Here is a 13,192-nt window from a genome sequence, read left to right as displayed (position 1 = left end):
AGCCATTTCTAAGGCTGTGGGACTCCAGCGAACTATGATGACAGCTACTATCCACAAGTAGAGACAACTTGGAACAGTGGTGAACCTTCCCAGGAATAACAGACCAGCCAAAATGATTCCAAGTCTGCATCAATGTCTCATCCACACGTCAGTGGATGGAGCTTCACAATAAGACAAACCAAGTATTTTGAAACTACTGCCAACCATATTTTACAACAGTGGAAAATTAAACCAGAAGGAGACAGCATTGGTAAAACTAATTATGTGATTAAAGCAAGTTTGCAGCTAATAAACATGGCAATTTAACTGAAATACTAATTACAGTGAAGGTTTGAAATTCCATTCTGCAACGGTTTAGTTTTTCATCAATGACTCAATATTGACTCTGCCAAACTCACCTACATGCTATTTTCAAAACAAAGCTTTTTAAATCGTCTCTATCTGAACATGTCAGACTTGAGGTAGCCAGTTGGGAAATTCTCTGCATTTCTCATATAGATCTGTCCTATATCACCTCGACCTGAAGAGTAGCCACACCACCCACACACAATGAGAGAACCATAGTCCGACACATTTTCCCCTCGAATAAACCCATTTGTATCAGCTTTTTTAAAAATGTGTGAACAGATCTGGTTTTCCTGCCCACATCTCTTCTTTAACCAGTTCACCAGTGGATAGATTTCCACAGGCATGAACCTTCCCCCTCTGTGATGGTTCCTCATTTTCATCCTTACTCAAGACTACTCTATCTGCTACATCTTTCACTTTTAATGAAGCCGTTTATATTAAAGAATCATGCTAGTGGCATCTTTTAATGTTAGAATGGTTATTTTATTTGGCTAAGTAACTCAAAAACCTTTAGCCAATCATTCTTCTATCTTTACCGTCTTTAAGAACCATGCACCCCACCCAACTGAGCATCAATAGCTTTAAACGGCCAACCCCCATACTAAACGCCAGCCTAACCCCCCAGGAGGCTGGAGCACAGATGAATAGCCTTTTGTACATATAGAATACCTGACATCCTCCATCCATACTCCATTCCCCCACCTCACCAAAAAAGAAAGAAAAAACCCTTTTGATCCTCGATGAGCGCTTGGCTATCAGCTACGTCACCATCTCCAGCCCAAATAAATACTTTTTTTTTTGGACAGACCTGTCCAAATGTTACATGTTTAAACACCACCGACTACACCAAAGTTCAACTTTGTCAACACATTAGCCCCTCATTATCCTTCCCGTTGTCATTCCAACCCATCACCCCCACAGACAAATATATCCCAACCCCCCATCAGGCCACGGCCACTGAACCTGTTTGACCTCTGGCGTCACCACCTGCCAACCAACAGCCTACACCATTGGCTGAAACCATGGCAACAAGTTAAGAATGGGCGGGAAAAGAAGATGGATGGGTGGGCGGATGGACAGCACAACAAAATGCGTCACATTTACTTATGTGCTACATCGCTCATCTGTTATATCTTTTCAGTTTTAAGTATCACCTTTTTTACTTACATGTGAGTTTGCCTGCCTTTGACATATCTGTTCAGCTGCTTCACAAAATTAAGATGTTATTTTTATAATATATGTTTTGTCATTAGGCAAAGTAGTGAAAACAATAATGCTGAACTAGACTGTTGTTAGCTACAGATATATGCATAAAAAAAAACAAAGTAAAGGCAATTTTAAGTGCACAAGACTAATTTAAGTGTCAAACTGCACAGCTTAAAATAAACATAAATTAACGAAACAAGAAAGAAATCTGCTTTGAGACGTCCCCCCCCCGCCCCGAGTCCGCGTTGATGCGCAAAGATGGAAACCCATTGTCAATGCAGCTTGAAAATGCCCAAGGTTGAATATAAAACCTGAAGGTGATGAGGTTCCCTCAGCTGTGAAGGCATTAAATCCAAGCTCTGCTCCAGTCCCCAGCAGGACAATGGAGCAAAGAGAAAGACAAGAAGAAAGGAAAGAAGCCAAAAAAAAATGAAAAGTGAGGTCCTCAAGGAGGTGGTGGAGGAGAGGAGAGAGGAAAAGGTCTTTGCTCTAGAGGGGGGGGGGTCAAAGGCCGAGGGTCAGAGCTCTTCAGATTAGCCTCCAATACCACAGTGAGGCAGGTCTGTGGGTGTAAACGTGACGTCCTACACTTTCACAGCAAAAAGTACAACAGGAACTCAATAACAATCCCGTTCTTGGATCCTTCTATGTCCCCCAAATGTCATCGTGTCCACCATCAAGGCAGCTATACACAAAATAGTTCCAACGCCTGTTCAGAGCTTCACTGATGATGTGAGAAGTATGCTGCTGGTTACAAGGCTACAAAGGGCAAACTAGTCGTCACAAAAGTATCTTTACTACTGCTTTACTCACTAACTAGATTGGGACCTTCTTACCTTTCTGAACTCTTAACTGGCGTCCTGCTAATAGATCGTTACAGTCAGTTGATCAGATACTTCTGGTACCAAGAAGCAGACGACAGCAGAGGAGACTGGGCCTTCTCCCTCTTCGAACTAGGACCTCGCCAACATTTCACATCTCTAAAACCACATTTTTAGTCTCTGACGTATACATGTAGTATTTCTAGCATTACACTCATACTTCATGAGACACATGAAAATGTTTTAAGAGGCAAACGTTACTTAAACAAAAATGCATTTTTGTAATAATTCAGTCTACTTTTAGTTTGTTTTGCTTAGGGAGACGCTTGTGCCACAATGAAACATTCATTCATAGTTATAGTTTAATCGACAAATTTGGAAATGGGTATTTCAAAATTTCCATTTCAGAATATACAGGTTTGGGTTTTTTTATTTTACTTTTAATTTTAGCGTTAGATTTATCTTGCTGTTAGAAGTCAAAGGACAGTGTTCACCCAGCACTGTAGACCATGAGTTAACCACGAATAACTTTGACTGTTTTACCCTCTATGAATAAGGCAAAGCATTTCCTGTTAACATCAGAAATCATCCAAGTGGTTTTAGTTATGCTTAATGAACTTTAGAGACGCTGTGTGTAATGGCACTGCAAGCAGCAGTGTTTCCTTTCATTTCATTTATGAAAGAAAGAGGCTCAGAGCTGAAAAATCAATGAAAACTGTCCCCAGCAGTCGAGTAGCACAAAACGCACATACATGTAATAACACACACACAATCTAACATGGCAGCATTCAAAGCCACAAAGTGTAAAGTCACCCACAGTCAGGGCTGTGATGTGTGCATGCATGTGTTTCAACAGTGTTTTACTGCTCCCAGTGGGACTTTTCAGTGACACAAAAACATGTTTGACAGGTTTCACTGCCAACTCTTCCAGCAGAGCAAATAAAACCCAGATGACAAATGCTACTATTTTTACTTACTGAATAAGCATTTATATTAATGAGACATATTTGGAGAGTCTTAAGTGTAAAAAGAAAGGATACATGGTCAAAGACAGAAGATTTTCAGCATGTGGGTTCAGAATGGTTTCTTGTCAAATCAAATCAAACAAAGTTTGGTTAAAGTCTGCAGATAACAAACCTTAGAATGAGTCCAATAAATATTAAGATGATGCAGCTGGACTGACCTCAGTCAAACAAATACTCCCAGTAATAGGAAAACTAAATGCATACAAATGGTGCCAATTACTCTACAAGTGCTCATCAATACATCTCAAAGTCTTTTATCTGCATTTTTATTATTGAGCATTAACTGCTTTCTGCAGAGTGACCTCACCTACAATCACTCTACTAAACCACTAAACCACAAATGAGCCGAACAGGCTCAATAAACAAATCAAAAGACGCGAGTATGGCTTAAAGAAGCTTCTAGCAAGCTATGAGCCCCTTTGTCCCACTGTCGCACTTTGGCAACAGTGGGAAGGAAAAACTCCCTTTTAACAGGAAGAAACCTGTTAAAAGAAGAAACCTCCAGCAGAGAGGTCTGTTAACACATAATGAGTGAGAAAGGTGACTGCATTAACACCTGTGGCCACACAGGCCACAAGTTTGACTTCACCACAAGAAATTTCCTAAACACTTTTCAATTGCAGCTCACAAACAACTTTAAATGTCTGTCATCTGGATGAGACATCAAACAGCCACAGTTCTCTTCTCTAGCACTAACACAACATACATTTTTAGGTTTAACAGCAGCCAACAATTCCACTTTTTCTTTTTGGGAATTTCCAAATGGAGATCGCAAGTGCCAAAAGTTCCCCTAAAAGAAATGCTTCTGAATCTTTCTATTCGCCATTTTAATTCACATTTTTAAAAATTGAAACCTTAAAACTCATGCATTCATGTATTTAATTTCAAGTCTAACTTAAAATGATAATCAAAAATCTTACAATTTCAAAAGTGTTAAAGGAAATGAATGTGAGAAATAGTCAGAAACGAAAACCTGGAAAATTATTATGGCTTAAAATAAAAACAGCTAAATTATACAAACTGGAACATCTTTGCACTTTATTTAGCCAATAACGACACTCACTGCTTTGTTTGTACCTTTCATTATTAGCGACCGCGGTGGCTAACTTTCACAGAACTGAACATTTATTTTTTTGTGGGTCTAAACAAGCGCGACTCTTTTTCCAGACAGAGATATGCTGTAATTAAGCTAACTAGCTGTAGCCTTATTGTACAAAATAAATCTCTTTAATATGTGACTGAATTTATTTTTTGGCTAGGTGTGTAACCACTGATTGGCAAAGCCCATGAACACAATTTGAGACCATTGTGTAGAGAGAAGTCATTACCTGCTTCCATTACAAAACCCTTACAACACTCAAATATCCCCTAGCAAGAAGCAAAGCTGGTTGCTGGCACAAGGGCACAGAAGTGCAGGGGGTTAATATTTTATAAGAGCTATCTGGCCGGCTTAAAATCGTGGATGAATATTTTATCGCTAACAGTGAGGAGTGAGAGGATGATGGCGACCAAACACCATGGCCCAATCTGCCCACCAACGTTGTCACCGGCCAAAGACCCATCGTCCAGTCCCACCTGTACATCCATCAGTTAGATGGAGACCATCCTTTCTCTGCCCGGTTACCCTTCAAAGACAGTGCTCCTCAAAGCGCTGAGCTGGCAGGTTAAATAGACGCGGAATGACCATCGATGGTCAGGTGAGATAAAGAAAAGGTGGATCGGCCTTTGAATTTAAAAATCTGGTTCATCATAAATTCACTTAAACACAATAACCTCACAGACTGCAATGAGAAAACAGTCACAGTGGGCTATTTTCAGTCTTTATTAAGCAAACAAGTGGTGCTTCCTTTTGAAGAGCCTTCATATTTTTCCAGAACTTTTCGAGCGATATGCAAAAGCCAGTAGAATGAAAATCTGCTCTCCGGTAAATCTCGTTTGCCTCACTGTGGGTGTGGAAAACCAGGCCCAGGTGTGTCTCATCCTTTTCTTCCATACGTATTCCCACTCCTTTCTACATCTCTGTATGTTTCCTCCTTCCTCCATGCCCTGGAGTTTTCCCCAGGGCTGCAGGCCGGAGTGACAGTTTCAGTAGAAGTAACTTTAGATGCATGAAAGCTTTAAATAGACAGTACAAACCTGAGGAGGAAGGAGGAAACTGAGCAAGAGGTGGTGGGAATAGGGGAGAGGGAGGAAAAGAACGGGTGGGTGGGGGGTGGTGCAATGTAAGGAGAATAAAGCCGTAGCCTGTCCGTGCTAGATAGAAGAGACAAGTGAAGCATATCAGTCAGTGGAAAGGATCGTCACCTACCAGCTGGAAATGTGTTAATGCACAGGTGTGGAAAAGAACTGTAAAAGAAAAGAAGGGAACATCTCCTAAAGAGTAAATCCACGTGGAATTACAGAAGGCAGAAAACCGCATGCTCTCAATGGGTTCATGATGTCTGGCAATTTAACGGTGTGTAAACAATAAGTTAGTTACTGATTTTGTTTTCCAAATAAGTAAGCAAACCCACGATGAGTACCACTCCCCATCTTCAGCATATTTGGAAGCTGAATCCAGTCTGTTACATCTGTGAACTTCTCTTCTCTAAAATACCAAGTCAGCATTTTTTTCTAATAAATAAAAAACAAACAATATTGTGCAAAATTAAACACAGACCTGGAGAACTGTCCAGGTCTGAGAACATAACTGTCACCATTTCTGGATTTGCCTGGATTTATAGGGGAAAAGCTGTTTCCCTCACCGACAGCACTCTCATTGGTCCATCAACACCCAGTTCCACAACTTAAATCTAAGTCCAGCGCGAGCTTTGTGGAGGAAGCCGACGGTGCAACAGCTACATGCGAAGGTGCACAATATGTGTGTGTTACTCGTAAATATCCCCGACTTATAATAACAGAGTTATTAACTTTGGTTAATTAATATGCAAAAACTTTGCTGAAAACTGAAAATAACCTTTAACCAAAAAAACCCCAAAACATTTATTTCTTACTTTTATTTCTTTATTCCCTTTTACACTTTTCACATACTCATGAGACAAGAACAGAATAAAAGAGAGAAAACTGAAAAACAACTGATTCACTGCCTGTGAGAACTTTGAATTTAACGTGTTGGCGAGAGAGGCCTCCGTTTGGGAATTCCTTTAGGTTAAAAAGGGGGGAGGGTGTAGCAGTAGGCTACGGGTCAAAGTTCAGGCTCTGTTCGCCACTCTGACCCCGCCCGCTGCTCGTGCGGTAAGTCTCCATTTTGGAGAGGCGAGGGTCTCCATTTTGAGAAGTTGAATTGCGCCTCGCTGTTTAGGTGGGCCGTTTGTATTTGAGGTCTATAGGCACAGCTTCCATCTCAGGGTTAGGCCTGTGACATTGTTACCGTGGACAAACTTACCAAATCAGACTTTTTAAATTATTTAATATTCAACGTATGCCGTTTATATAGGTGTGATTCAGCCTCTGTGAAAACGAGTTAGCCCGTTACGCTTAAAATAATCCCTGCGTTTAACATTCGTCTAAACCTTGGTTTTGTATTTAAAATTATATTATTAATAATAATCACATGAGCTGTTGGCGTTTCAGCACCTCCACCAGCTCTCCCCTCTGCGCCTCCGCCCCTCCTCCTCCTCCTCTTCTCGCCATTTTGTGTTCCTATAGCCGTGTCATATAACCATTGTACCAGGCGGAGGAACTGCGGCCCCACAGCCAAGCAGTGGCGTTAACCTATAGTAGGAAATGCAGTCTGCGCAGTGATACAGGCGGGATCAGGGAGTAACCTCGCGTGTTACACTGTTGCACAGTTTATCAGAAAGCGGTCACCTATTGATAAACGGGAGACGAGGCCGGAGACGGAGGTGCTCCTCATGTTCAGATTGTAAGGTCACATGTCTGTGCGCCATTCCTGCTGATTGTAATAAAGTCTCCACGGATAACCCGCGACGTGGAGACAAAACACACGTTGGCGTTGTTGTCGAGTTAGAGAGCTTTACGGTCCGCCCTGAAATGGTATCCAGCATAAACACAGGTGTTAGAAAGCCAGGTTTGCGGCTTCAATAGAAAAGCATATTCCTTCCTTGTATTCCCCCCCACACACAAATAATACTATAGACTACATACATGTGAGAACCAGTCATCGGCCATGTTGACCAGGCAACGCCCATTTACTACAATGAATGTGCAGTCACATGACAGCGGAGAGCACATACAGCACATGAGAGGAGGAGGGCGAGGAGCCCACATACGCCATTACATGAACATGGGATCATGCAGGCGATGTGTTGGGTTGTGGGCTTCTTCATACGTCTGTTTTATCTCTCAGCTACCACCATAACAGTTGATTCAGTCCTGTTATAAGCTGTACAGTTGAGTAATATTTAAAACACGGCTGTGGTGTGAGTACGGTTCACCCCTTTAACACATCCCTCCGCGAGGTGCCTTACTCTCAGTCTCCGCATACTGTCGGAGATAAGTCCGCCACGAAATGTTTACGGGAACTAATATGCAGGCCGGGAGTGCGTGCAGACACCGATCTCGTCTTAATCACCTGAACATAGGGATTCACTGTGAGCGCGCGCGAACGCTCTGCTTCCCCTCCACGCGCAGCCTGTGTAGTGGGGAACGCGCATGTCCATTCACAAAGTGCTTAAAAACTACTCTGAAGTTACTCCAGCGGCGCGAGGGAGGAGGGGGCTAACAGCCTTCTATAGAATGTGTGCCACGAGTGCTCGCGGCTGACACGTTTGGGGGTTGTTGTTCGGGTTTGTGTGGCCGCGAGGATTGGAGAAACAAAAAGTGTCGGCTTCTGTTTGCTTTTTGCAGCCGACAGCAACGATTAAACTCCAACCTGAGTAAAGGTTGTAGAGGGTTTTTTTAAGGTCCCGAATGAACGCTTCGAGTTTAACACTTAAAAGAACGAGCCGCTGTATGACCGCATCTCTACATTTTTTTTATTTTTTCGTAGCTCAACCGACAAAGTTGTGATGCGGCTGAAAACAGATTAATGTCACGTAGAGCCACGTTCTCGGGTTTAATTTGAACACGAGGAACAACTCAATAATATGACAATATTAAATTACTGTAACATGGCGAGTTTTCTCTGTTACTGTAGGGTCTTTACAATATAAAGCGCCTTGAGGTGACTGTAGTTGTGATATATGAGTGAACCGCCATGTTAACCTGATAACGGCAGGCTGTTGCTCATAACATGTATTTTAATGACAGGAGACGGTCGGGAAAATATTGAAAGATTTGAACAATAGTTCTTGGACCAATTAAAGACATTTAACTCCAACAAAAATCTTGGTTAAAGAATCAAGAAGAATGTTACCATCTAAATCCAATTACTACATTTTTCTGATTTTTGGTAGCTTTATTTCTTGAGAAAAAGTAACAGGCAAATATTTTTACTGTTTCCAGTTTCTTTACGTTTTATAACAAATGTGTTGCAAAACAGTCAGAAGGAAAAAGGAATAATTAAGATTCCCTGCAGACAAGAGAACAAAATGAGAGTAAAGGCCTGCCTATTTTTCACCTGCAAACAGCAAACAAACAGTTTTAATGTCAACTCACAAACTGGTTTTAAGTACGGTTTTTTTGTTCATGTTGGATCCCCTCACCTCTACAAAATAAACAACATGAGCTGATGATGTTACAAAGAAAGCCAAGTTTACATTATTTTAAAGGAAAAAAATAAAAGGTCTAAAACTAGGGCACACTTCTGTGAACCAGAGATAACAAATACCAAAATCGAATATTAGAATTTAAGGATTCACTTTGCTCTTCACATATTTATTTTAACTTGTCAAATGTTTATGATTTAAAAATAATAATAATAATAATAATAATTGAGCAATATTTAAGGTGGAATTTCAGGGAAAGCTGAAAATGGGACGCATGAATATGAAGGGAAAAAAATTAATACTTTGAGGAAAAATTGTGTTATAATCTTTTAGAAGAGTAGGTCTTAGTATTTTATAAACAGACAGATTCTTTCTTCATAACATGTCTCTCAACAAAAATACAGAGTCCAGCCCATTCATCCTGTCACAGTCAGCAGGGAACTAAAGAAAAAAGCCATCAGCTGATTTTTAACATTGCAGCTTTCTATACTGTCTAAACATACAGTCAAACATTGTGCAGAAAAAACGAGTGAAAGCGACACATGATTGTTTGATTTGTTACACTGGTTTCAGCTGTGAAGGTAAAGCACTGTTGAGCGAGAGCTTCGGGATTCAGTTTTTTTTCAACAGCATTAATCTTCTGTCATAAAATAATGAAACGAGAGTGCGTCTGCGCATTTAGGAACTTCAACAAGCTTCCAGATTTTACTCTCTCCACAGACTTTTATCGAGTCATTTGTGCAGCTGTGTCTGGGTAAGAACACAGAGCTTTTTCTTACTGTTCATTAAAGAATATTTGTCAGGACAATAATTCTGGTCCAGAACTGGAAGACTTCAAACACATAAAACACAAACACTCCACATATTCATTCCTTAAAGGCAACACAGCCATCATATGTCCAGAAAACGGACTCTTCTTATGTTAATATTTTAGAGACAGAAACAACAAGTTACCAAGTTTTGCATTTTTGTAAGGATTTATTTCGTGGACAGCAAACAGAAAGTGGACGAGGGCCCAGCTTCTGCCTCTCCCCGCTTCAAAAACAAAATGGGGGAGAAGGAGTAAGAAGGGAGGGGAGTTCCTGCTTTGTCTTGAGAGAGAGACAGCGAGTGAGAGAGAGAGAGAGTGATGTCAGCCTCTGCTTTGTTTTGAATCTGTGAGGAACAGGGTGGGGCCAAGAGTAGCCTATAGAAAAGCAGCAAGAAAAGGGGCCCGTCTGCTCACCGCCCACACACACACACAGACACTTTTTTTTTTAATTTAAAAAAAAAAAAAAAAAATTGTGTATGTTATATACATATATATATTATATACACTAACACGAACTACACACTTCTCCTGTCTCACCGCCTTGGATTTCCTTCCTTGAGTTTCCAGCTTTGAACAGCAGAGGGCCGAGTGAGTCATCGAGCTCCTCACTGCTGTTCAGACCTCAGTGAAACAAGTTTCTATAGCATAGCCAGCAAAACACTGACAACGTGGAGTTGAGTTCATATTGAGATGAGAATTTTAGGTCTGTGGTCACTGCAATGAGCAGTTCAGGGAGAAAAAAGGAGAAAACTAATCAAGAATATCAACATAAATATATTACAACTGCAAACTGTACTGCAATAAACATAGTAATGACAAAACACATCGTTATCATACTTTCACAGGAATAAAATCCCTGGTTTTGCGTCCCCACACTGTTAACATTTGCATGCAGCACGGCTCACCCAGACGTGACTGTGGTGCTCAGCAGATTGTGTCTGACAAACATGACAGCAGTAAGAGTTCAGAGTGCAAACAAATCTTTCAAACTGTTTTCCCACAACATCAAAGCTCAGTCCTTAGACTCAACTTTATTTTTTAAACGTGACAGATAATTAACAACACTTTACATGTACTGAATTTAAATATTACCAAAGCTTTCAATTTAACTCCCTTGTTGTTTTAATAAAAATAATAATAATCATTATTATTATTATTATAACAAATAATAATAACACATAACAACATTATAATAACTGTTTTTAATGATATTTTGTTTTGAATTTTTGTTTTATCACAATTTTTAAGCCAAGTAAAGTTTAATATGAAAATAAAAGAGAAACTCTTCACCCAGTTTTAACAAAATAACCTCTCCCTTTGTGTGCAAATATTATCCAGGCTCAGATGTGTAATTAAGTTTCTCGTGTACAAACTAAGTCATGCTTCATAAATCCAGGTGTAAAACAGTAAAGTGTAAACAGAGCTTCAGCGAGCACGGTGGGAAAAAGGAAAAATTGCTGCACACACAATGTTTTGCAGAGTGACACCTAATCGTCACTATGAAACACTTTTTAAAATATTATTGTGAAACATGAGGGGAGCTTTCATTCCAACTTTATTTAAACCACTTGTCTTCATGTTGTATTTCATACAAACCTTATCTGGTAGCAAACAGCTACATCAGATTTAAGTGAATGAAAAGGATTTGTAAAAATACAAATTCATGCTGCAAATGTAACAAAACCCAGCTGCATTAATTAGGCAGTGTACTCAAAAATAAAATAAAATAAGAAAAGCAACATGTGAGATTTTTAAAACAATTTTAAAATGAATAAATATGCAGGAAAATACTAATGAAATAACTAACACAAATTAGAAAATGCATACACATCTTCTATAACATTATCACAGATTTCTTTCATTTAAAAATAATTTTAAGAGGAAAAAAACAAACAAACGTTTTTTCTCGTCTTAAAATGAAAGCCAGTCCAGTCAAGAACAAAGACATGAAGATGGTAAACATTCATCATCATAACACTGTAAAGTTTATGGCAGGAGCCTGGCAGTGGCTGTCGTCACATCACTTAGTCTGAGTCTGCCAGCCGTTTCCCTGCTAACTCATTACCAACACAATGAAGATCATCTCTCATACACCTCGCCTGAGACTCCCTAAGCTTTACCATCACATGCTGCTGAAATGCAGAGCCAATAAATACGCTCTCGTAGTGCCCATGAACATGGCAACTCTCCATCACCCTGACAGAAGAACTGAAGCCTGCTTGATTTAGTTTCAGAATAACAGACGACACTGTGCAGCGACTCTGACCTGTGCAGACCCCTCAAACTCTCACAGTATCTTCTCGAAGGTTCTCACCCAACATCACAGCATACAACCGTGGCACCTCCTTCCACATACACACATGCCTCAGCACCACGTGAGCTAGTGCAGTGGATGTGATATGGCACACCCCCAGACTTGCACACACCCACTTCAGTGAAGGGAGGAGGGAGAGAGGCATAGCACACTTTTATTGCTGGGGGAGGGGTTTCCTCTTTCTTTCTCTATCAGTCCTTCTTCTTCCCTCTGCAGCTCATGTGTGTGCGAGTGTGCATATGCATGTGCGCGGCCACACCGCATGCCTGTCTGTCAGACATGTGACCAGCAGGCATAGCTTCTATTTTAACTCTGAGAACGGCAGATTGAAAGGAGAAAGAAGAGCAAAGTTGACAGAAAGCAATCAAAATCTATAATGTGGCTCAGGAAAAAGCTTTATGTATTTCAGTTCATTTAACGTTCATTCAGAGGCAATGCATTTAAAACTGAACTAACATTTATACTCAAGTTCCCACAAAGTGATGTCCAGAAACCCTCAGGGTTAAGAGTTCACCCAGATTTATGTGTCCACAGCAGGGATCAAGCCACAGGATGATTCGATAAATCACAGTGTTGACACATCAAAAGCGAGATGATCACAAATCCCCACCATCATCCTTTGGACAATGAAGCCTGGACTACTACTACTACTAAATCCCTCTTCCCCTGACTGTCAGCCACGAGTTGCTGCTGCAGTTTGGAGCAATACTGCAGAAAACACTAGTGGATTTGACCAAATGTTGGCTTCTCCGAGTTCCTAAGCCCAGTGGTCCCCAACCCCCGGGCCTCGGACCGGCACTGGGCCGCGAGAGTTGAGGCTCAGGTGTGAAATGTATGGTTTTCAGGGTTTTTATCGGTTTTCAGCGTTATTTTGTTATCGTTATGATAACTGTGATAGTGATATTTTATTCCTTTTGCAGTCATTTATTCCTGTTTGTGGCAGGGACAAATGTCATAGTAACAGTGTGTCAAGCACAAAAGGTTTTCAGCTCTTCATCATGTCTTTAACCATTTATTTATGCACATTATTGGCCAAAAGATTGGTTAGTGTCATCCCA

General features: G+C 40.6%; 1 protein-coding gene across 2 annotated transcripts in view; it reads right to left on the bottom strand.

Moving 5' to 3' along the window:
* igf2bp1 (insulin-like growth factor 2 mRNA binding protein 1) overlaps window positions 1–13,192 on the bottom strand; it is a 41,529-nt gene that overhangs the window by 8,806 nt on the left and 19,531 nt on the right. The window lies entirely within an intron of this gene.

This window comes from Diplotaxodon limnothrissa, linkage group LG4, assembly GCF_057381915.1.
Source record: "Diplotaxodon limnothrissa isolate DT_005_m linkage group LG4, D_limnothrissa_male_GT1.1, whole genome shotgun sequence".
Classification (NCBI taxonomy): Eukaryota; Metazoa; Chordata; class Actinopteri; order Cichliformes; family Cichlidae; genus Diplotaxodon; species Diplotaxodon limnothrissa.
The sequence above is the reverse complement of the archived record's forward strand: the minus strand, read 5'-3'. Positions and strand labels throughout refer to the sequence as shown.